Raw genomic sequence first — 23,898 nt, 5'->3', positions numbered from 1 at the left:
ATTGAATCTCATTTGCCACTTAGCTGCCCAGATTGCCAGTTGGTCAAGATCCTGTTGCAAGGATGCCACATACTGGATGGAATTAATTGGGCTGGATAGTTTTGTGTCATCTGCAAACACTGATACATTACTTACAACACCCTCCCCTAAGTCATTAATGAACAAGTTAAATAAAAGTGGACCCAATACTGAGCCCTGGGGGACCCCACTAAGAACCTTACTCCAAGTAGAGAATGTCCCATTAACAACCACCCTCTGTACCCGATCCTGTAGCCAGTTTCCTATCCATGTGCAAACGACTTCATTAAGCCCAACAGACCTTAATTTAGAAAGCAGTCGTTTGTGGGGCACAGTATCAAACGCTTTGGCAAAATCCAAATAGATCACATCTACTGCCCCCCCACTATCCAGAATCTTACTTACCACATCATAAAATGCAATCAAATTCGTCTGACATGACCTATCCTTCATAAAGCCATGCTGATTGTTGCTCATAATGCCATTCATTAGGACAAAATTTTGAATGTGATCCCTTAACAAGCCTTCAAATAATTTGCCCACTACAGATGTCAAGCTTACTGGCCTATAATTGCCAGGCTGAGATCGTAATCCCTTTTTAAATATTGGAATAACATCAGCTTTTCTCCAATCCATAGGCACCATACCAGATGACAGTGAATCTGAGAAAATCAGAAATAAGGGCTGGTCTAAAACTGAACTAAGCTCTCTTAGAACCCGCGGGTGTATGCCATCTGGCCCTGGAGCCTTGTTTACATTAATTTGTATTAAAGCTTTTTGAATCATATCCTGAGTCAGCCACTGACTAGATTGAGCTGAACCATTTGTGCAGTTATTAAGTGAGCCTGTGAACCCAGACTCCTCTATTGTATACACTGAAGAAAAGAACTGATTTAACACATTTGCCTTATCTGTATCTGTTACAACCATACTGGTCCCATTATTTAAGGGAGCAACACTCTCAACCTGCATCTTTTTACTATTAATATATTTAAAAAACTTTTTAGGGTTAGTTTTCACCTCCACCGCAATTAACTCTTCATTTCTTTTCTTAGCCTTCCGGATTGCTGATTTACAACATTTATTACAGTGTTTATATTCATTAAATGCAGCTTCTGTCCCTACAGATTTGTAGTTTTTAAATGCCTTTCTCTTCTTTCCCATTAACATCTTTACCTCTGTATTAAGCCACACAGGATGATTCTTAGAGCTTCTACGTTTAGTCCTTAAGGGAATAAATTGAGAACAGTAATGATTTAATATCATTTTAAAGGACAACCATTTCTGTTCTGTGTTTTTAGCTGAAAACCTAATGCCCCAATCAATGCTCTGTAGGGCAGCCCTCAAGGCACTAAAATTAGCTTTGGCAAAATTCATGGTTTTTGTTGCCCCAGTATATTTTTGTTTTTTGCACCAGACATTAAATGATATAACATTATGGTCACTATTACCCAGGGGTTCAATGACTTGCACATTTGCTATAAGTTCTGGGTCATTTGAGATCACTAAATCAAGAATAGCATTTTTTCTGGTAGACTCCTCAACAACTTGTGCTAAAAAATTGTCGTGCAATAAGTTTATAAACTTGTTCCCATTAACTGATCTAGCAGTACCGTTGCTCCAGTCAATATCTGGGTAATTAAAATCCCCCATTATCATCACTTTACCCAAACTAGCAGCCTTTTCTATTTGCATTAGGAGCTTTGTCTCTTCCTCCTCACTTACATTAGGGGGTCTATAGCATACTCCTACAATTAATTTGCTGGATTCTTTACAATTAGTGAAGAACTCCACCCATACGACTTCTGGCCCCTCATTTTCTAACACAACCTCCTCCTTTATATGAGCTTTTAAATCCTGCCTAACAAACAGACATACCCCTCCTCCTTTTCTATTGCCTCTATCCCTCCGAAACAAAGTATAGCCACTGATATTTACTGCCCAGTCATGTGACTCATTCAGCCATGTTTCGGCCACACCAATCACATCATATTTACATCATATTTACCTTTAGATTGTAAGCTCTTTTGCTCCTAAGTAAGGAGATTACATTACAGTAGAAAGGCTACAGAAAGGAATAAAGGTCCAGCCAGCATGAGAGACAATGGCAGCTTGGGCAAAATTTACCACACATTACCAGGTGACCAATTGATCTAATGACGATAGGCCATCCAGGTCTTAATTATTTTTATATCAAGTATTCTTAGAGCACCAACTTATTGTGCAGCGCTGTAAAATGAATGTGTTTATACAAAGAAATTACATAAGTTACATAGTTGCATAGATAACAACCAGTACCGGTACAAAGGGTAAAGAAGGCCCTGTGCAAAAGAGCTTACAATCTAAAGGGGAAGGGAATGAGACACAAGGGGTGTGAGTTGCCAAAATCAAAAATAAGCAGATGAGAGATGTAGCATATGGTATTGCATTTGGTAGCTAAACAGAGCGAGGGTAGGCTTCTCTAAATAAGTGTGTTTTAATAAATCTTTTGAAAGCAGAAAGGTTGGGAGAAAGTCGGACAGACCGTGGGAGAGAATTCCAGAGGAGGGGTGCAGCCCTTGCAAAGTCTTGAATGGGAGCATGTGAGGAGGTAACTAGAGAAGAGTTGAGGAGCAGGTCAGTAGAGGAGCGTAGTAAGTGGTTGGGTGAGTATATAGAGATGTGTTCGGAGATGTAGGAAGGGGCAGAGTTATGAAGTGCTTTGAATGTCAGGGTCATTAGTTTGAATTTTATTCTGAAAGTTAGTGTAAGCCAGTGTAGGGATTGGCAGAGTGGCGTGGCAGAGGAAGAGCGGTTGCTGAGGTTTATCAGCCTCGTGACATTACGGACTGGCGAGGTGACAGTCTATGAAGGGTAAGGCCAATTAATAGGAAGTTACAGTAGTCTAGGCGTGAGATGATGAGCGAGTGAATATGAATTTTGGCCGCATCTTGGGTACAACAAAGGAGTCCCCAGCTTAACTACTGCAGAAACCATCTTGGACTCTTAAGAACATGGTTTCTACTTCAAAACCGATTGTATTCCAGCTGTAAGCTTGGGAGAAGTTAAAAAGAAAAGATGGGATATAGTCATATTTTTAACCCCACTTTGAATTTGCCTGTGGAGAAATTAGCCCTCTAACATATTCCCAAAATGAATAAATGTGTGTTGCCACCGTTCCTGGAAAAATACAGAGTTACTGTGTTTGGTAAGCGCATTCCCTATTATTAACAATAACATTTAATTTTTTTTTTACGAACCATTACTGGACAGATGGCAGCCCTACATGGAGATTGTTGTTTTGGATGAATACATTAACGCAGGCATACGCCAATAGATTTGCTTGTATATTGCGGTCACCAGTTAGCAGATGATTGGCCAACTGACCACCCATGTAGGCTTATCTGGCTGTGTATAAGGCTCTCCGACGGACCCAGCCGACCACTATCTGGCAGAAAAGATTTGGTTGAGGACAAAACGATATCACCAAGCGTAGGTGTCGGTTGAAAGACCTACTAGTTTGGTGAGGATGTCAAATGAACAGATCTTTCTGTGTATGGCCAGCAGAAAAGGGCTGCATCTGTTTGAAATCATCCCACATATCTAGCCAATTTATGTCCAGTTATTGGTCTTGCAGGCTTTCTAAGGAGCCCATACACAGGGCCCCAGTCTGCAGGTTATATCAGCCCATGTGTGCCTGATTTAGAAATAGCACAAGGTGACTGAGTTTAATAAGTCTCCTTCAGAACTGATGTGTACTGCACTGGGGTTTTCCGGATAACGGATCTTTCCATAATTTGGATCTTCATACGTTAAATCTGCTAGAAAATCATGTAAACATTAAATAACCCCAATAGGCTGGGCTTGCCTCCAATAAGGATTAATTATATCTTAGTGTGGACCAAGTACAAGGCACTGTTTTATTATTACAAAGAAAAAGGAAATAATTTTTAAAAATTTGGGTTATTTTGATAAAACAGAGTCTATGAGAGATGGGCTTTCTGTATTTCAGAACTTTCTGGATAATGGGTTTCCAGATAACGGATCCCATACCTGTACAACTGCAAGAGCTTGGATAGTTTTCTATTCATCTTAAAAAGTTGCTTTTTGGCACGTGCCAGAATCAAAGACCCAGCAGGAGGCTGAATGACTGATAGAATATAATGTCATGCAAGCTGCACAGCCACAAACTCTCACATCCATATCGCATAACAAATGTGCCAAGTAATAGTGCGCTTAAGCATTGCAGGAGTGCACAGTATGCAGTGCACCAGCAGATTTCATGGCCACCGTATCTCTGAAATATTTCTTGGCTGCCAAGAATCTTGTGGTTAAATTTGTACATTGCTGAAATACTGCATGAGAGTTAATAATGTGGTTCCTAGACGCACTCTCACACGCACACTGCAGTCTACAGGTGGCTATACGAATAAAGCAAACAGTCGTGTAAATCAGTGGCTTAAAGGGCATGTAAAGGCAAAAAAATAAAATCCCATTTTTACTTTCTTTAATGAAAAAGAAACCTATCTCCAATATACTTTAATTAAAAATGTGTACCGTTTTTATAAGAAACCTGACTGTATGCAGTGAAATTCTCCCTTCATTTACTGCTGTGGATAGGAATTGTCAGATAGTCCCTAACTGCTGAGCAGGGAAACAATCATACTTATGAACAGCAGGGGGAGCCCCCGCCTTACTTCCCAGCCATGCAGAACTCAAGCAGCTTTGTTTATGACGATCCCTAAGCAGCCCAGACCACACTGAGCATGTGCACAGTCTTAGTCTTGCAAAGATGTATAACAAAGTTACAAGATGGTGACCCCCTGTAGCCAACTTTGAAAGCATAAATCATTTGTTTGATTAGGCTTGTGGTGCAGTAAGTTCATGTTTATATTTAGTATACAAAATACAGCATTTCTAGCCTTATTATATTTTAGACTTTCCATGCCCTTTAAGTTTTATCAAAAGCTTCCACAGTGGTGTCATTTCTAAATTCATAAAGCAGGTCACATGCCCATTGTCGCTCAACAAAGAGACTACAGTATTGAGAGAGTTAGAAAAGATATTGGCTGAAGAATCATAAAATTCAGAGCCGTTAAACAGATGACAGTAAGAATTGAACCCATATCCGGCTCTTTGTAGCCATAACTGCCAGCACTCTCTGCCAGCCAATGCATGTTGTTGTAATCTAGAATAGTTTAAAGGCCGCAGCTTTTATGTTCTCAGTTTAGAAAGAAATACTGGTTACTTTTTGGCGGAGTAGGCCCAGTCACAGTCCTGATCTCACAACGATGGAGAATCTATGACACTATTTTAACCAGTTTACTGCTATCTACAACTATCACCACCCATTGCTGGCAAACAAGTATAGGTGCAAGGCACTTCGGTAAGCCACGTATAGATCACACCAAAAGTTGATAGATAAAAATGGATAACCAAACATGTTGTTGGATAAACAAACATCTCTTGCCTAACGTGTTTCGTGTCAGTGGGAAGCCTATGACTAAGTGTCCCATTGACACAAAACGCGTAGGGCGAGAGATGTTTGCATAAATAAAGGTTATCCATTTTTATCTATCAACTTTTGGTCCAGTGTCAGACTGGGGGGCCCGGGGCCCACCGTGACTGCTGTCCAGGGCCCCCCGCCCCCTTGTTGCACCGTGCCGTGTGCTCCCTTCCTTGTGTTCCCCGCCGGGGCTGGCGTGCAGACGGCGCGGCGCTCCGGCTTTTTTTTAAATACCATGGTTGGGGGTCTGGCCCGGCAGGGGTCCATGACCAGTCGGGGCCCACAAAGTTTTTTCCCGGTTTCCCGCCGGGCCAGTCCGACCCTGTTTTGGTCTGATCTATACATGGCTTACCGGAGTGCCTTGCACCTATACTTGTATGTCTGCATATGGATCGTCCGCTCCCTTGAGCTGAGGGCCTGGGCCAGGAGCACCTGGGCCACTGGTCTATTGTGGTGAGTTATTCTACAAAGGTTGCCCATGTTTTGTGCTAACAAGTTTTTGACCACCCATTGCTGGGCAGAGCTTGGATCAGAAAAGTAGCAAGATTATGTATATAAACGTGACATTTTATAACAGCATACTGTAAACTGTGGGAACTTTCAGAGATTTCCCGTTTTATTTGAAGTTCCCCTCTGCTTGCCAGTATTTATTCAGGTGCCCCCTTGGTTGATAGGAGGGCAAGAGATAAACTATTGTCGTTAATATTGTTGTAACGTCACATTAGCTTTCATCCCAAATCTTGGTGGAATTGACTTTAGATGGGACTTATCCATCTGCTGATTCAGAGCCCCATAGTTTGGCACGTCTGTATTAAACTGTACTTGATTTGCTATAACATCTGGGTTTCTCTTATCTTTATTCTATTTTTTTTTATTCTTCTTAACATCTGATGCTGATGATCTTAAAGGACAACTAAAGTTCATCATATAAATTATTGAGAGACCATGCTCAGGGCTGCTGTCCCTAGGGACAATAAACTGTATGTATATAGACAATTTGTATGACAAGCACAAGATGTTCTGCTGAAAATGTGAATCAATACTGTACGGCAAAAGTATGTGGAAGCCCTTATTATTTATTGGAATTGGATATTTAAACCATACCCATCATAGGGGTATATTTATCAAAGAGTGAAGTTCGAGATCGTCACAGTCCTCTAGAGTGAAATTCCGCCACTCTCCATTCATTTCTATGGGATTTTAAAAGGCGTATTTATCAAAGGGTGAACTTTCACTTTCACCCATTGATAAATAATCCCATACAAATGAATGAAGAGTGACGGAATTTCACTCTAGAGGACTGTGGTGACCTCTAACTTCACTCTTTGATATATCCCATTGATGCTACAGGTGGCCCTATATCATGCAATGACGGAATGGGTGTGCTGACGTGAGTGGAAGAACTTGACTGGGCTGCACAGAGCACTGATTTTACTAGTTGGCAGGGCCGGAACTAGGGGTAGGCAGAGTAGGCGCCCGTCTAGGGTGCAATCATGGGGGGGTGCACTTTTAAGGAAATTTTTTTAAACCCTGATTTGCTTGGCCTTTAATAGTTTTTCAATTTTATTAATCACCTTTTCCAAACACCTCTTGCTCGTGATTCGTACTGCGGCAGAAGCACTCCCCATCTCCCTCTTGGCAGCTGCTGGCACAGGTACATATTTGGTGGCAATATGATGGATTTTTTGGCTGCTGCTGGCACAGATACAGATTGGGTCAAAATGGGGGATTGGCTGCTGCTAGCTCAGATATATGGAGCAATATGGTGGCTGCTGGCACAAGTTCACAGATGTTTGGGCAATGTGATGGATTTTTAGCTCCTGGCACAGGTACAAATTAGGGGCAATATGATGGATTTTTTTGGCTGCTGCTGGCGCAGGTACATGGGGCAATATGAATGGTAATGTAGGAAATGGTAATGCAGGACCGGGTGGGGGGCACTGATTGAAGCCCTTGCCTAGGGTGCCAAAATACCTTGACCCAGCCCTGCTAGTTGGTAAAATACCAGCCAAGGCTGGGGCCAGTATTACCAATGCATCGGCAATGTATTTGCCTGTAAGTTTATAATTCCGAGTTAGTCCACCCCCAGCCCAAAGCCCCTCTCCCTGCTCTCCAAAACCCTGCTTACTCACCTAAGCAGAAGTTCAGCAGTCCTTTCCCCAAACTTCAATGCCCAACCTTGCACATGTTAAATAAAGGAACTTCCACCAACAAGGTTCCAAAATCTAGTGGAAAGCCAACATCTAAAAGGGGTAAAGACTCTTATAGCAGCAAAGAGAGGACCAACTAAATATTAATTCCCTTAAGTGCGGAACGAGGATAGTTGCGGTGAGACAGGTGTCCATATTATTTTGATGTAGAAGATATTTAGCAGTAAAGAGAGGACCAGTTTCCTATGAATCCCTGTTATGGAACAAGGAGAGCTATGGAGTGGTGGTGTCCACATTATTTTGAGTATAAAATGCAGTAGAGTTACTTCATTATATCAAGTACAGCATTTCTGGCCAGTTTTTTGCTAAGGCTTTTCAAAGTCCACGTTCCCATTTTCTAGAGGAGAAAGGTAAGAAAGCTGATGGTGAGCATTTGCAACAATGCCATTTCCAAGGATTTGGGCAGATCCGCTCTCTTAATTTATGTTTTTAAAATGCGTTTTCTTTAAATACATAAATTATGAAAACGATTTCTAAAAAGTGTATCAAAAAATATTCAGTAGAACAAAATACCGTGTTTTTATGAGCAGAAACATTGCCTCAAGTATGTTTTCTTGTAAAAGTACGTGCAAATTCATGTTTCAAAAGGTCTTCTTAATCCTCTGCTAAATGTTTAACTGATTTTAACCAAAATACACCCATTATCTCCATCTGCACAAGGATTACAGACATTCAAGGTCCTTTCCCTTTTTTTGATCAGTGCAACAGACAACAAGTTTTATTCTATTTTTGAAGTTCTCCGCTATTTTGAACGTGGCCTTCACTAATCATATTAGTGACACATTGGAGCCCCGCACTGATCCCTATCTGTTTCCCTACTGTAATTGTCTGCTCTCTCTATATCTCTATTCACTCCAATGAAGCTCAGATGTCAGACTTTCTAAAGTCGTAGCTATGACTGATATTGTGGTTCCCTTTCCTCTGTAATAAATTGCTGGCGGAGTGACATCAAAGCCCAGAGTTTATTCTGCTGTAATTGCCTGATGAATGCATATTGTTTCTAATCCTGTCTGTGGTATTAGCCTTCTTTATGCGCAGCAAATGAATCAGAGCCTCTGAGTCAGAACCAGGGAGAAGAATTTGACCCGACCACTGGCAGCAAAGAAAATACTTAATTTGATGTTCTTCGTTGACCCAAAAAAGACAGATAAATATATGAATGATTGCTCATATTTAGAAACCGTTTCTTATCCTCAACATTCATTTTTCATTATTGCTAAAGTTAACCCCTTGAAAGACTAGTGGAGGGAAGACTAAATTGTGCAAGGAGCCTGGGTGGGTTGGCTGAGGTCTCCTGGGTGCAGAAATCCTTATAATGAAAACAAATACTATAGCTCTCAGAGTCACATTATACTATTACATTTTTGGATTAGATTTGCTTGTTAGTGATGGGCGAATTTATTCGCCAGGCACGAATTTGCGATTCACCGCCAGCGAATATATTCGCGACACGCCGGCGGCAAAAACGGCCGCCGGCGTCCAAAAAACGGGTGCCGGCGTCCAAAAAACGGGTGCCGGCGTCAAAAACGGGCGCCGGCGTCAAAAACGAGACACCGGCACCGTTTTGTGAATTTTTCACCATTTCGCGAATTTCGCAGGAAATTCCTGAATTTTCCGGCGAAACAAAATGGCGCAAATTCACCCATCACTATTGCTTGTAGGTTTAACAGGTTTTTATTTTATTGGCATGACCTTATTTTATACTTCCTGGGAAAGAAAATGAAATCATGTCACCCCTTTGGTCCACCGTTAGACAAGACCCATGAGTGACTGCAGGAGATGCTAATAGCCTGTGTATAGAAGGAAAGCAGCCCAAGGCAAAGAGGGTAGTGGGGAGCGAGAGTGTATTGATGCCATATTCCATATTCTAGCTCTTTATACATTGCCGCGCTCACATGTTGGATAAATCACAGCTCCTGCTAATGTAAACACTGGAAATAGCTCCTGTTCCTTTGCTTTTTATATACTTTTTTCTGAAATGACCTGATTGCTGTTGTCGTTAAAATAAGCTTTTCTTTAAAGCGCCGCTCTGATCTCTCCCTCAGCTCCCCCGGATAAAATAAGGCAAGTAAATGTGTTTGACATGGTGTTCCTTCAGCGCGGGAGGCCCTGCTGCATTTGACCTAGAAAGTCATGGGCTTTTTGAAGCGCCAAAACTATATGTCTCGTCGGTTTATTAGAAAGACAAATAACAAGTCCTTTAAAGCCCTGAATATGAAAAGTGTACATGTCTAGTAACCTGAATGGACATTGAAGAAAGACATAAGTGTTTATGTCTCGTGTTTATGGCACTTTGTATGACAGAATAATAGCAGTCCGACATCACTAACCTCATCAATCACTGTTTTTGGTAGAAATTATATTTCTACATGGCAGTAAAATGGGTCGTTCCAGACATTATTCAGAAGAACAGCGTACCTTGATTAAAAAAATGATTGGAGAGAGGAAAATATATCAGGAAGTGGAGAAAATGATAGGCTGCTCAGCTAAAATGGTCTCAAATGCTTTAAAATGGCAACCAAAACCCGAAAGACATGGAAGAAAATGGAAAACTCACGCGAGATGAACGGTCGCACACCCTTGGTCAGATTAGCCTGGTGCACAATATTAGAGGATCCAGCAACCTCAGAAACAGTAACAGAAAGAAGATATCGGCACACAAGGCATTCAAGTTGCAGGGAGCACTCTACTCATTGTAATGTGCGGAAATGCAACGCATGATTGACAAAGGGGCGTGTCCCTGAAACGTTGCATTTCGGCACATTAAAACGAGCAGGGTGCTCCCTGCAACTTGAATGCCTTGTGTTCCGATATCTTCTTTCTGTTAGAAAATGGAAAACTTACCATTTGTATGGCTAGAAGAATAACCAAAATGATGTCAGCCAATGATCGGCTCCAGGACAATGAAAGAAGATCTAAAGTTATCTGTGAGTATTGTCACAATTAGAAGACGCCTATGTGAAGCCATGCTATTTGCAAGAAGCCCACGCAAAGTCCAATTGCTGAAAATAAGACATGCCGAAGAGCTTACAATTTGCCAAAGAACACATTGACTGGCCTAAAGAGAAATATCACAAATTTGTGTACTATTGAAAGCAAGATGGTTCTTTTTGGGTCTAGAGACAGCAGATAGTTTGTCAACTGGAGTGAAGCCAGTGAAGCGGGTGGCACAAGCATCATGATGTGAGGATGTTTCTCATACTATGGTGTTGGGCCTATTTATCTCATACCATGGATCATGGATCAGTTTCAACACATCAAAATACTTGAAGAGTTCATGTTGCCTTATGCAGAAGAGAAAATGCCATTGAAAATTAGGTTTTAACAAGACAATGACCCCAAACCAGTAAACGAGCAACATCTTGGTTCCAGACCTTAATCCAATAGAAAAACTAAGGCAAAACCAAGAAATGCAGTAGAATTGTGGAATTTACCAGGTGCCAGTTGGTTGATTCAAATGAAAGCAACATTTTGAAACATTTTTCAGTTTATACAGTAAATGTTTGAGTTTGTAAAGAAGAATGCAGAACAGGATATTTTTTGGACCAGCCCAATATTCCCTTTTCTTCACTTTCTGTAAAGGAATAACACAAATTTGATACATTTTTCTTCATGTGACCAATGGTCGCAGGAAAGATCATAGTTACGTGCAAGGCCACCTTAAAGGCAAAGGAAAGTAATTTTGTGCTTGTCCCAAATGTTAGGCACCACCAAGTGATTTTATTGACTTACCTGAAACCACAGGCCGGTGCTCCTATCAGCAGAAAACTGCACCGGCCCTGGGTTATTCCAGCAAGCACCATGGAGCGATCCTCTTCCGGCTTATTCTTTCTTCAAATTTCCATGGGCAGACACATGAACAGTTAAACGAAATTGGCAACTTTTTAGTCAAAGTTGGATTTTCGTTCTACTGCGCAGCCGCGTGAAGAAAGAGGAAGACGGAAGAGGATCGATCCGTGGTGCTCACTGGTATAACCCTGTTTTCTGCTGATAGGAGCACCGGCCCGGGGTTTCAGGTAAGTCAATAACATCTGGCACCCCCAAGTGCACGAAGACTTTCCTCCTCCTTTAATGGGCCCCTTTAGTGCTCATTTTGCAGGCACTTTCTCCCTGGGATAAGCTGGACTCTGCTCCTTGTGTTGGTTTAAAATTCCAGTGGGAGTAGCAGATACAGCTTCAGGAGGCACAGCTGAGCCCTGTTCTTACCAGCTACCTTAACATAGGCAGTTAGAAAAGGACCCCATTGTCAGCTGGGCCTTCTACCACTTCTTAACTTGTATGTCTGAATGATGTGTAATTTAGGGGGCGGGTGGGGGAAATCTATGTGTTTCCCCATTTCTGCCCTTTCCAGTACAGAACTCAACGCTGTATCCAAGGGGTACAATTAAGTACAGAAAGTGGCCTTTTTTGCACTCTTCATTCTGCATTGTAAATTACTTCTAATTTGTTGTTTTCCTTGGCCCCAAAATGTGCATATGTGTGTTCAGAAGCACGTACTCAAATTCTGAGGCTAAAACACACAAAAATCGTTTATTTTATTCAGTTTAAGCCCTTACAGCTGGGCTTTCAGGTGTAAATAATGTGTACGACCCAATATCATAACTGGCACTGAGGCTGAGCCCCTTTTCATTGCTTCCAACGTCTTTGCATGGGCACAGGGAAGCAGGTATGAAATAAGCTGATATTGTTGCCAAAGGATATTCCATGCCATATAAAAGCTTCTTATAGCATTAATAGAAGTACAAGTATGGGACCTGTATTTCAGAATGCTTGGGACCTGGGGTTTCCAGGCAGGTCCTAAGATCATGTCTAAGGCACTGTTTCATTATTATTAGTGATGGGCAAATTTATTCGCCAGGCGCAAATTCGTGGCGAATTCATGCGATTCGCCGCCAGCGAATAAATTCGTGAAACGCAAAAATTCGCCGGTGTCAAAAAAATTTTTCGCCGGAGTCGAAAAAAACGGATGTCGGCGTCAAAAAACAGGCGACAGCGTCAAAAACGGTGCAAATTCGCCCATCACTTATTATTATAGAAAAAAAGAAATTATTTTAAAAATTTGTAATTATTTCATTAAAATTGAGTCTATGAGAGATGACCTTACTGTGATTTGGATAGTTCTGGATAATGGGTTTTCAAATAATGGATCTCATACCTGTGTAGGCATGCCTGCTCTACTCCCCTCTTCTATAAACATTGTAGTAGCTAGGCTTGCTCTACCTGTATAGTACCTAGCATATCTTCTTGTTGGGAGTCAATAAGAAACATGGCTGCTTCCGTGACATCAAAATTAAATGAAGAATAATCCATTATTTTTAGCAGAGAAGCACAGTGATCAGCATTGCTGCCTCATAGCCCTCGGAAAAAACTTGAATGTCAGGAAGGCTATTAACATCTTCAAATGGGTCACTGGACCTCTCCCATTGACTTCTACATGAACTCGGCAGGTTTTAGGTGGCGAATATTCCCATGGTAAAAGTTTGATAAATCTTGAAATTCGAATTTGAATCGAGTTTGGATTATTCCCAATTCGAGTTTTGACCAAAAAAACTATTCAAAAATTCAATTCAAATTCGAATTTCCTATTCGACCGTTGATAAATCTGCCCCTTAGTGTTCCCGTGGATTTCTTCTGGTGCTTGGATGTCTTGCCACACTCCAGAAACAGACTGATAGCGGCATTTGCTTCTTATTATACTCTAATTATGCCCTAGTGTGTGATATATGTGTTAGGCTTCCTCACCCGCCCCTTGAAATGATAACAGTGAAAGTGTTTTTGTACAACCACTGCACAGCTGCCTCTATTTATATATTATGTTATTCTGCCAGAACCGTTAGACTTCCTTCCATTGCACCCTAATACTCCCACTGGCAAATCAATCACTCACATGGAAAAGAAAACCCAATAGTCTGCCTGTTATTTTCACTCACTTATCCAATCATTTCCATATGTTGCAGGACGCAGCCCAACACTGTCTTTGCTGAGGTGGATTCTGATGAGGAAGAACCAGACAATGAACCAGAGTGGAAAAAGCGCAAGATCTAAAGAATGAAAGAGTTCAGCGTGTGAGATATTTTGTTTCTCTAGTCATTTTTCTGCTGAAAGCATTCATTCTGTTCATACTATCACTGTGCTTCTCTGACTTTTTTAATATCATGTGATATCAATGTATATAAATAGTGGGGCAAATAAAGAGCAATCACTTCTCTTACTATCTTCTACCAAGAGGGCATAAAAAAGCTAGACCAATGAACTGGTTGACAGATATTGCCTAAACACATGTATGGCCATATTGCATTAATCTGTTTGGTTGGTGGCTTAAAGAAGCAACAAAACCCTTATTAAGAAAAAACTCTACCCCACATAGACCCTCCTCCCCCAGCCTAGCTGCTACCTGGGCAAATGCCCCTAACATTTTTCTTACCCCTCAGTGCAGATTCAAGCATCGGAGTTCACGGCAGCCATCTTCTGGGTCTTCGAGTCTTCTTCCAGGGCTTCTGAAATCAACTTTATGCTCAATATCCCTTTCTCAGAATCTTTTTCTCTTCATTCTGTCTTCATGCAGCAGTTGGGTGTCAGATATTCATTGACAGTGAGATCCAATATATCTTATAGGGGGGCTCCTTTCCTAGCAGATGTATTAGAGCTCACTCAAATAACCGATTCCACTACAAACAAAATCTAACAAAATTGGCACAAATTCTGCATGTAGAGAGACATGATATCTGGTGAGCTCTAATACATCTTCTAGGCAAAAGGGCCCCCCCTATAAGATCACCTCCAAATACTTGCAAGAACATCTTGCTGCAGATGGTGTATCTGTACATCGTTCTACAATTCAGTGCAAGATCATCTGTATGGCACGGTGATGAGAAAGAAGCCACAAACAGTCACTTGTATGCAAAAGCTCATTTAGACAAGCCACAGTAATTTTGGAAAAAAGTTCTTTGGACTGATGAGACAAAAATTTATTTATTCAGTCATAAATAAATTCCAAGAAAAACACCTGCTACCAACTGTCACATTTGGTGGAGGTTCCATCATGCTGTTGAGCTGTGTGACTAGTTCAGGGACTGGGGCCCTTGTTAAAGTCGAGGGTCGGATGAATTCAACCCAATATCAACAAATTCTTCAGAATAATGTTCAAGCATCAGTCACAAAGTTGAAGTTACGCAGGGGTTGGATATTCCAACAAGACAATGACCCTAAACACACTTGGAAATCTACAAAGACATTTATGCAGAGGAGAAGTACAATATTCTGGAATGGCCGTCACAGTCCCCCGACTTGAATATCATGGAAAATCTATGGGATGATTTGAAGCAGACTGTCCATGCTCGGCAGCCATCAAATTTAACTGAACTGGAGAGATTTTGTATGGACGAATGATCAAAAATAGCCACATCCAGAATCCAGACACTCATCAAAGGCCATAGGAGGCATCTAGAGGCTGTTACATTTGCAAAAGGAGCTCAACTAAGTATTGATGTAATATCTCTGTTGGGTGCCCAAATTAATGCACCTGTCTCATTTTGTTATGATGCATATTGCATATTTTCTGTTAATCCAATAAACTTTATGTTTATGTCACTGCTGAAATACTACTGTTTCCATAAGGCATGTTATATATTAAAAGGAACCTGCTACTTTGAAAGCTCAGCCAACGATAAACAAAACTCCAAAGAATTAAGAGGGGTTCCCAAATTTTTTCATATGACTGTATGTATAGGAATAGGACAGAAGCAAGAAGTTAGATTTACACTACTGTAAAATGTATTGTTTCATGTCCCAGTAGCAAACGCAACAATGTGTAATTGTGCAGAAAAGAACAGGAACTGATAAGAGAACGGAGAATACTGTGATGACAACATACTTTTCATATTGATTCCTTTATAAAAACTCAAATCAGTAGAGGAACAAAAAGAAAAGGAGAGAAAAAACTCTTGTATTATTATTATTATACACTTTCACTACAAACTGTCGTTGATCTATCGCCTACAGCCCTTCATTAGTCCAAGCACACTCCTATTAACAATGTCTCCAGAGCTCTTCATGACTTTTCTGTAACTGAACTCGACTACGGAGATGTATAATTCATTGGCTGACATCTTGATCTCTTATTGAATGGTGGTTCTACACCAGTTGTCTGTTAGTCTTGCAGATTGAATGCATTGCTCCGCCGCTGCACATAAGAAATGTTAAACCCTCATTCATATAACACCACAAAATATGAGACTAGAGATATGTACCGATGCTTCACCATTAGCGGTGTTCTCCGCTGGTGTCACCAACCTTAAACCTCCTTCCCAACATGACAGAAAACTATATTGTTCCAATATTTTGTCACTGTTTTTACTGGAAATGGCACTTGGTTTTTACATCATTATAGCAGAGGCCAACCGTCTCATAGTAAAAGTTAATTCAAAGGTGAACTACCCCTTTATGGGGTGATATCAAAAATCCGAAATGTTGTCACTATTTTCTGAAAACTACTGACCGAATCTGCACAGACTTTCCCCCCCATTTATCAATACATTTTTCTGAAAATTCTTGTGCAGGAAAAAAATCGATAAAATTGGGAGAAAATACAAATCATGTCACCGAAACCTGCGACTTTTTCAGGATTTGACACCCAAAACCTGTGACTTTTTCGGATTTTTGCCTGTAAACCATGAAATCTTTGGATTATTGAATGAAACCCGGCGCAGATCAGGATTTCAATAGGACATCTGCCATTGACTTCTGTGTGAACTCAGCAGGTCTGAGTTGGACTACTTTTTTATTCTGACATTTAACACAATCGGGGGTTTAATAAATCACAAAAAAATCAAGGTTGTTTCCCCCATTTAAAAGTCTGACCAGAAAAAATCGGACTTTAATAAATAACCTCCTTATTCTCTGAATCCTTACAGGTCTGGCCATGTGGAGATGTTCATGCACTTTCTGTCCCATCAGGCAAACCTAGAGCAACCATGTCTTTTGACTTGAATCAGCCTAAGATAATACATAGTTTCCATGATCTGGATTGTACTTATATGTTCAAGCCATAAACCCATTCATGCGGCTGGTGTATGTACTTCTGTATAGGATCAAATACTTTGGTTAAACAATGTGTGAGGAGTGTTTATCGTGAAATCATAGCTAACGCTGCTGGGAAATGTTTGACTTTCTTCGCACATACCGCAAGAAGGTGTGATCCTAAAATGTGGTGCTTGGTTCAAGTAACAGAGGAAATAAACTTTAACAAAAATAAGTTGGTTTTAATAATAATGTCTTATGGTTTCTCGCATGTTTTTAAAAAAAACATTTGCCAACTGGTCTCATTATGAAAAGGAAGAGATTTCATCATAGACAGTGAATTCTTCAGTGGGTCTAAAGGTGGCCATACACCAATTTGGGATCTGTGCCTGATTTGGCTATCTACATTTGTGGGCCAAATTGGACTCAATCATCAGTCAGATTCATTGCCAGTAGGGATGGGCGAATTTGACCCGTTTTGTTTCGCCAAAAATTAGCCGCCGACGAAAAGTCTATGGGTGTCAAAAGAAATTTTGACGTGCTGTGAATGTTTTTTGTCTTTTTTTTTTTTGACGCACAACACCATACAAGTCTATGATCATCATTTCCGCGGCGAAACAAGGGAAAAAATTCTCCCATCCCTAATTGCCAGTGGAGAAACCCCTAAGACCACTGGTCCAGGCTGTTTGTGGCTCAAAAATACTATGGCATGGGCAGTTTCAGGTGTTTCTCTCTTGCATTGTTTTCATGAATCCCTTAAATGTAGCAATGCACACTAAGAACTGCTGAAATAAGAGTATCTGTCAGATTTGGCCATGCAGGTATTGGGCCAGATACTTAGTATCCGTTTGTTTGGCCAACAATTTGTACACTATAGGGGATGCAGATCCATCAGGGCAGGAGTGCATTTATAGCCCTGTGCAGTCTTGGCCCAACAGGATTTGATTTTCCAGGGATTCTAGTTGATATCTGTCCAACTTCTGCTCATATATCAGTTGGGGAGGTTTTTTTGGCCCCATACATGAGCCAATGAGCTATGAAGAAGACTTGATGTAGTACTGGTGGTGTGAGATGAGCCATTAGGAAGCAAATACTTATACCCCACCACCCCATTATTGTGAAGTGCATAATACATGCTGGAATTTGACTGGTGGCCCCATAGTTTGTAAAGCACTGTGGCTGGATCTCTGCTTGTGAGTTGCTTAGGATCCCAGCCAGGTTCAACCTTAAACCATGAAAAGACTGATCATGACTGCACGGCAGTGGGTTGAAAGCTAAATTGCAGCTGCAGCTTATAAAATCAGTTTGGGTCTCTGCACGCAACTCCTTCAGTCGGATGCTAGCCGTATGCTTTTGTTTGCTCTGAAATTGTATGAAAATCTAAACAGTGGGATTATAAATTCATGCTTTGTACTCCATGTTAGAAACATCAGGAGGCATTTACAGCGGTGACACGGGGCTGGCATCAGTTCAAATAGGATTTCTGAGATGGATATTTTCTGTTTACCCAGCATCCCCTTCCTGCTCTTATGTCAGTGTGGCCTAATGTTCAGGGTCCATTTGCTGTGTAACACGTGGAGACATGAAGGATAGAGTTGATAGGCATTGCTGCCATAAGAATTTTTGGAGCCCCAGAATGGTGGCACCAGCCACTGATGCAGTAGAACCTTTGTAAAGGCCAGCATAGTCATGAGATTGTCTTGTCTACTGAATTCCTCATTTTCTGAACAGGACCCCATCCTCTATAGCTTCAGCCTTGACCATGTTTGCTGCCTGTTGACCCCACATAGCAATATCAACTGCATCTGGTGCACCACAGTTCACTGGGTCCATTGACTGCATCTTTTTAAATCTTTAAATGTTTATGTAATTCGGACATCACGAGGATCAGCTCTGAAGGAGCAATAAATGATTTGTGTAGGATCTGCTCTGCAGTGTAAAAAAAGTGGCTAAAGTAGCAGATGGTCTCACAACTTAACCCCAGTCTTTGGGTTACAGGTAGTCACTAAATAAACAGCTAAAGTGTGAGAACTGTCAACAGAAGTATCTTACGAGGTTATCAACAAATCCTGCAGGGAGGCTGAAATGCCAATGTGATTTGAGCCTAAATCTTCTTTGATACTGAAGGAATGTGAAAGTATCGGCCAACAGACATAGGAATCCTATATACTAAACGAAGGTTGTTTCTATGCCCGGCGTGTCGGGGAGGCAGATGCGCGCGCATCTTCAGCTGAAAGGTTAGGAAAGATGCGCGCGCAGAAAGACACGCCGGACATAGGTTGCTGGCAGAAGATTCAGGCAGACACCGTCCCCCTCACTCATGCCCGGCGTGTCGGGGAGGCCCCTCACTCATGCCCGCCGTGTCGGGGAGGCAGATGCGCGCGCATCTTCAGCTGAAAGGCTAGGAAAGATGCGCGCGCAGAAAGACACTCCGGACATAGGTTGCTGGCATAAGATTCAGGCAGAGACCGTCCCCCTCACTCTTACCGCTGTCTCCTTCTGCCTCCCGCCGCCTCTTCTTTGCTGGGGAACCGTTGCGTACCTGAGTGGGCGGCACCGCGCTGCCCAATCAGCACGCACCATCGGCCATGTTGCTACTCCTCTGTGAGTGCCCGGCGCTGCCCAATCAGCACGCACCATCGGCCATGTTGCTACTCCTCTGTGAGTGCCCGGCGTGTCAGCTGAAAGACACGCCGGACATAGGTTAGGAAGGAGGCATATGCGCTGTGCTGGCGGCAGATTCAGGCTCCCCAGACACCGTCCCCCTCACTCTTACCGCTGTCTCCTTCTGCCTCCCGCCACCTCTTCTTTGCTGGGGAAGTGTTGCGTACCTGAGTGGGCGGCACCGCACTGCCCAATCAGCACGCACCATCGGCCATGTTGCTACTCCTCTGTGAGTTTGTGTAATGGCGGCGCTAGCGACACTGTAGGAGGGGAAACGGTTGCGTACCTGCGTGGGCGGCAACGCGCTGCCCAATCAACACGCACCATTCAGGTCACAAGGGTCAAAGCAAACCAATCCGCCCACTGAACGTCTGTATGCGCCCTTTCTCCTCAGTTAAATCATCCTTCATACGGTGTGTTGTTCCTCACTATATCTCTCTGCTGAGAACTGTGCTAGCCATCAGGGGCACCATTTGAGGATACAGCTACTAAACTAGCACAACCACTGCCAGCAGCTACTCCACTGCCTCTGTCACACCAGTTAATAAGCTGTCTGCCTCTGTCACCAGTGCTGGCAGCTACTCCACTGCCTCTGTCACCAGTGCAGACTGCCAGCAGCTACTCCACTGCCTCTGTCACACCAGTTAATTAATTGTCTGCCTCTGTCACCAGTGCCGGCAGCTATAGTCATGCTGTTAAGAAACCTTAACACTAAGCAAGGTTTATGTAACGGTACACGGTTGGTTGTGAAGACCATGAGACAAAATGTTATCAAGGCAGAAGTGCTTACAGGATCCCATAGCGGTGATACCATTTTGATTCCCAGAATTGACCTTACCAGTTCTGACCAGGAATTACCTTTTAAACTTAAACGACGACAATTCCCCATTAAGGCTGCATTTGCCATGACAATCAACAAATCACAAGGACAAACATTGGATAAAGTCGGCATTTACCTATCTGAGCCTGTGTTTGGTCATGGTCAACTTTATGTTGCATTTTCAAGAGTGCAGCGTTCATCTGATGTTAAAGTCAAGATTTTAAGTACAGCTCACCAGGGAGAACTCATTCAAGGACAGGAGAACATTTTCACCAAAAATGTTGTTTATAAAGAAATTTTTCAGTAACACTTTACTACCAATAAACTCAAAATTTAAGAATTCTAATAGCAGATAGGTAACAACAAGCAATCGGCACAGATTCACTCTACATCCCCACAAATTAGCGTCGCCAGTTGCTGCCTGGGGATGGAGAGTGAATCAGCACCCATCACATTTTGCTGCCTCACTGTTGTTACCATTCTTTCATTAACGATTCTTTAGAGAATCGGGGGTTTACTGGTTATATATAACACCAAGGTTTCATTTTTCCTTTACGAAACAGATGTCAATTTCAATGGCATTTTTATTTGGCAGAGAAGGCTTTGCCCTGGGGATCCGAGGACCCTGAATGCTCCTTAACCAAAGATGACCTTTATAAAAGGCAAATTAGGCATCTTTAAAGGGGAATTATCGGGAAAATAAAATGTAATATTAGCTTCAGCATACTGAAATGAGAAACTTTCTAAATACTGTCAAATAAAAATTCTGTTCCGTTTCTGAAAGAATCAAGTTTATATTCACTATCCCTCTCTCAGCATCTGTTTCTCTTCATTCTGTTTTCATTCAGGAGTTGGGTGTCCGATGAATGATCTAATATATCTTATAGGGGGGCTCCTTTTGCCTAGAAGATGTATTAGAGCTCACTCTATTAAAATCACCAGACATCATGGGGCAGATTCACTAAGGGTCGAATTTCGAAGTTAAAAATACTTCGAAATTCGACCCTCGAATTGAAATCCTTCGACTTCGAATATCGAAGTCGAAGGATTTAGCGCTAAACGTTCGTTCGATCGATCGAAGGATTTTTCGTTTTTCGAACGATTAAATCCTTCGAATCGAACGATTCGAAGGATTTTAATCCAACTATCGAAGGAAAATCCTTCGATCAAAAAAAGGTTAGCAAACCTATGGGGACCTTCCCCATAGGCTAACATTGACTTCGGTAGGTTTTATCTGCCGAAGTAGGGGGTCGAAGTTTTTTTAAAAGGGAAAGTACTTCGACTATCGAATGGTCGAATAGTCGAACGATTTTTCGTTCGATTCGTTCGATTTCGTTCGTATTCGAACGAATTTAACCAATTCGATGGTCGAAGTACCCAAAAAATACTTCGAAATTCGAATTTTTTTCATTCGAATCCTTCACTCGAGCTTAGTGAATCTGCCCCCATGTCTCTCTACATGCAGCATTTGTGCAAAAGGCAGTTATTTTGTTAGATTTTGTCTGTACTGGAATCAGTTATTTGAGTGAGCTTAAATTCATCTGCTAGGAAAGGAAGCCCCCCTATAAGATATATTGGATCATTCAGCTGACACCCAACTGCTGCATGAAGACAGAATGAAGAGAAACAGATGATGAGAGAGGAATCGTGAAGATAAACTTGATTCTTTCAGAAACGGAACAGAATTTTTAATTGATTATATTTAGAATTTAGTTTCTTACTTCAGTATGAGAAAGCTTATATTAAATTTTTGCGATAGTTCCCCTTTAATAACGAAATAAATAAATCTTTAGTAATTCATGGTTTCATGATTTATGTTACCCAATACCCTCCAGCATCTTGCCAGGAGCCACAAACTGTCAGGAGGTGTTTGTTTTTGTTGTTCAAGTAAGAGGTTCAAGGCTTCCCCCCCAACCCTAAATGAAGGCATGTTTATTTTTAAAGATTCACCAAATCCTTGATGATCTCCAGGCTTTTTTTCTTTTTTTCAGATTCAGCCATATCAAGAGTGTCTGGCCCATCCTTAAATATCCCATGACAAATGGAGGTGACATAATTTGCATATGCAAATTAGGATTTAAAGGATTATAGATTTGGATTCTGTTCACCTAAATATTTAGGTGATTTGGAATCCTGCAAATTCCCAGATGGAATCCTGGATTCAGTGTTTCTCCAAAAGTCACTAAGGGCCTGAGGTCCCAGGCCCAGTGCTTTTATATCTAATAGCTAATTTAGCCTTATGCAGTGGCAGAACTAGACATTACTGGGCCCTACAGCAAATTATTTTTCAGGTCCCCAAAATGTTTACAGATTGACATGCGGGGCCACCATCGGGGGGCACATTTGTACTGGGCCCGTACCTAAAGGGGAGGCCCGGCTGTGCTTTACTTTTCGAATTAGCTGTTCCCCCCTTGACAGCGACAAACCGCCAAAGATCTGAATCGAAAAGACAGTGGCGCAACTACCAGGGGAGCAGGGGGTGCAATTGGACCAGGGCCCCCGGCAGTCACGCTGGCTGGAGTCGGCTGCAGCGCCGCACGGACGAGGATGGGGGGCGGGGCCCGGCTGCACGGCCCGCCCCCACCTAGTTCCGTCACTGGCCGAAGACCCCAAGCTGCGAAAAGACCCGAAGTGCCAAAGCTGTGAAAAGACCCGAAGCCAAGCCAAAGACAGGAGTCGAAGCTGAAGTCCAGAAGCCGCAAAAAGACTCGAAGCCTCAAAAGGAGCCTACGGTTAGTTCCACTGAACACCAATGTTTTGTTTTTTTTTAAATGTTATTAAACTCCTGGCCACCAATGTATTATTTTAATACTATATAGGCCCCCGGCCACCAATGTTTTTTTTTAAAATATTCTATGGGGCCTCTGACCACCAATGTTTCTTTTTAACATGTAAGGGGAGCAATGGCCACCAATGTTGTTTTTAAAAAAAAAAAAAACTTTTATGGTGGGCTCTGGCACCAATGTTTTTTTTGTTTTTTTTTAATTTATAAGGGAGGGCCTGACCACCAAAGTTTTTTAAAAAAAAACTTTTATGGGGGGGGGCATTGTGCCAATGTATTTTTAATTTATAGGGGGGCCCTAACCACCAATGATTTTTTTCTAACTTGTAGGGGGTTCCTGACACCCAATGTTTTTTTTAAAAAACTGTTGACATGTTTTACCAACATTTATTGAAACTGTATATGAATTAGGGCCTCATGGACCCCTATACCTCCTGCAGCCGCAGGGTCTGCTTCCACTATAGTTACGCCCCTGGCCATCATTATAAGCTTGCACTGTGTATGTATGTATGTATGTATGTGTGTATGTATGTATATATATATATATGCTATGATGGATAAGGCAGGAACATTATAACATATTTATGGAGGGGGAAGAGGTATTAAGTTGAACTGCAGAGCAATGTGTGAGTACAATGCCTCAATATTTATATACAGGGATCTGCTGAGCCTCTGCTGCCAGAGCTGCTCTGTATAAACACACAGTAAATCCTCTTTCTACCAAGCCAGCAATGTTTTCTTTCTTATTTAAGGCTGTTGGAAATGTCAAGGAGGTTTATATAGATTTGTGCGAACTACCGGCTAATAAATATATGTATGTTAAAGGGGAAATCAATATGGATTTGTAGGCGGGTTTATTCTCCATTATCCAGTAGAAACACTGATTCTATGTATGGCTTCT

Source organism: Xenopus laevis, chromosome 1S (assembly GCF_017654675.1).
Source record: "Xenopus laevis strain J_2021 chromosome 1S, Xenopus_laevis_v10.1, whole genome shotgun sequence".
Taxonomy (NCBI): domain Eukaryota; kingdom Metazoa; phylum Chordata; class Amphibia; order Anura; family Pipidae; genus Xenopus; species Xenopus laevis.
This window is presented reverse-complemented; position numbering follows the sequence as displayed.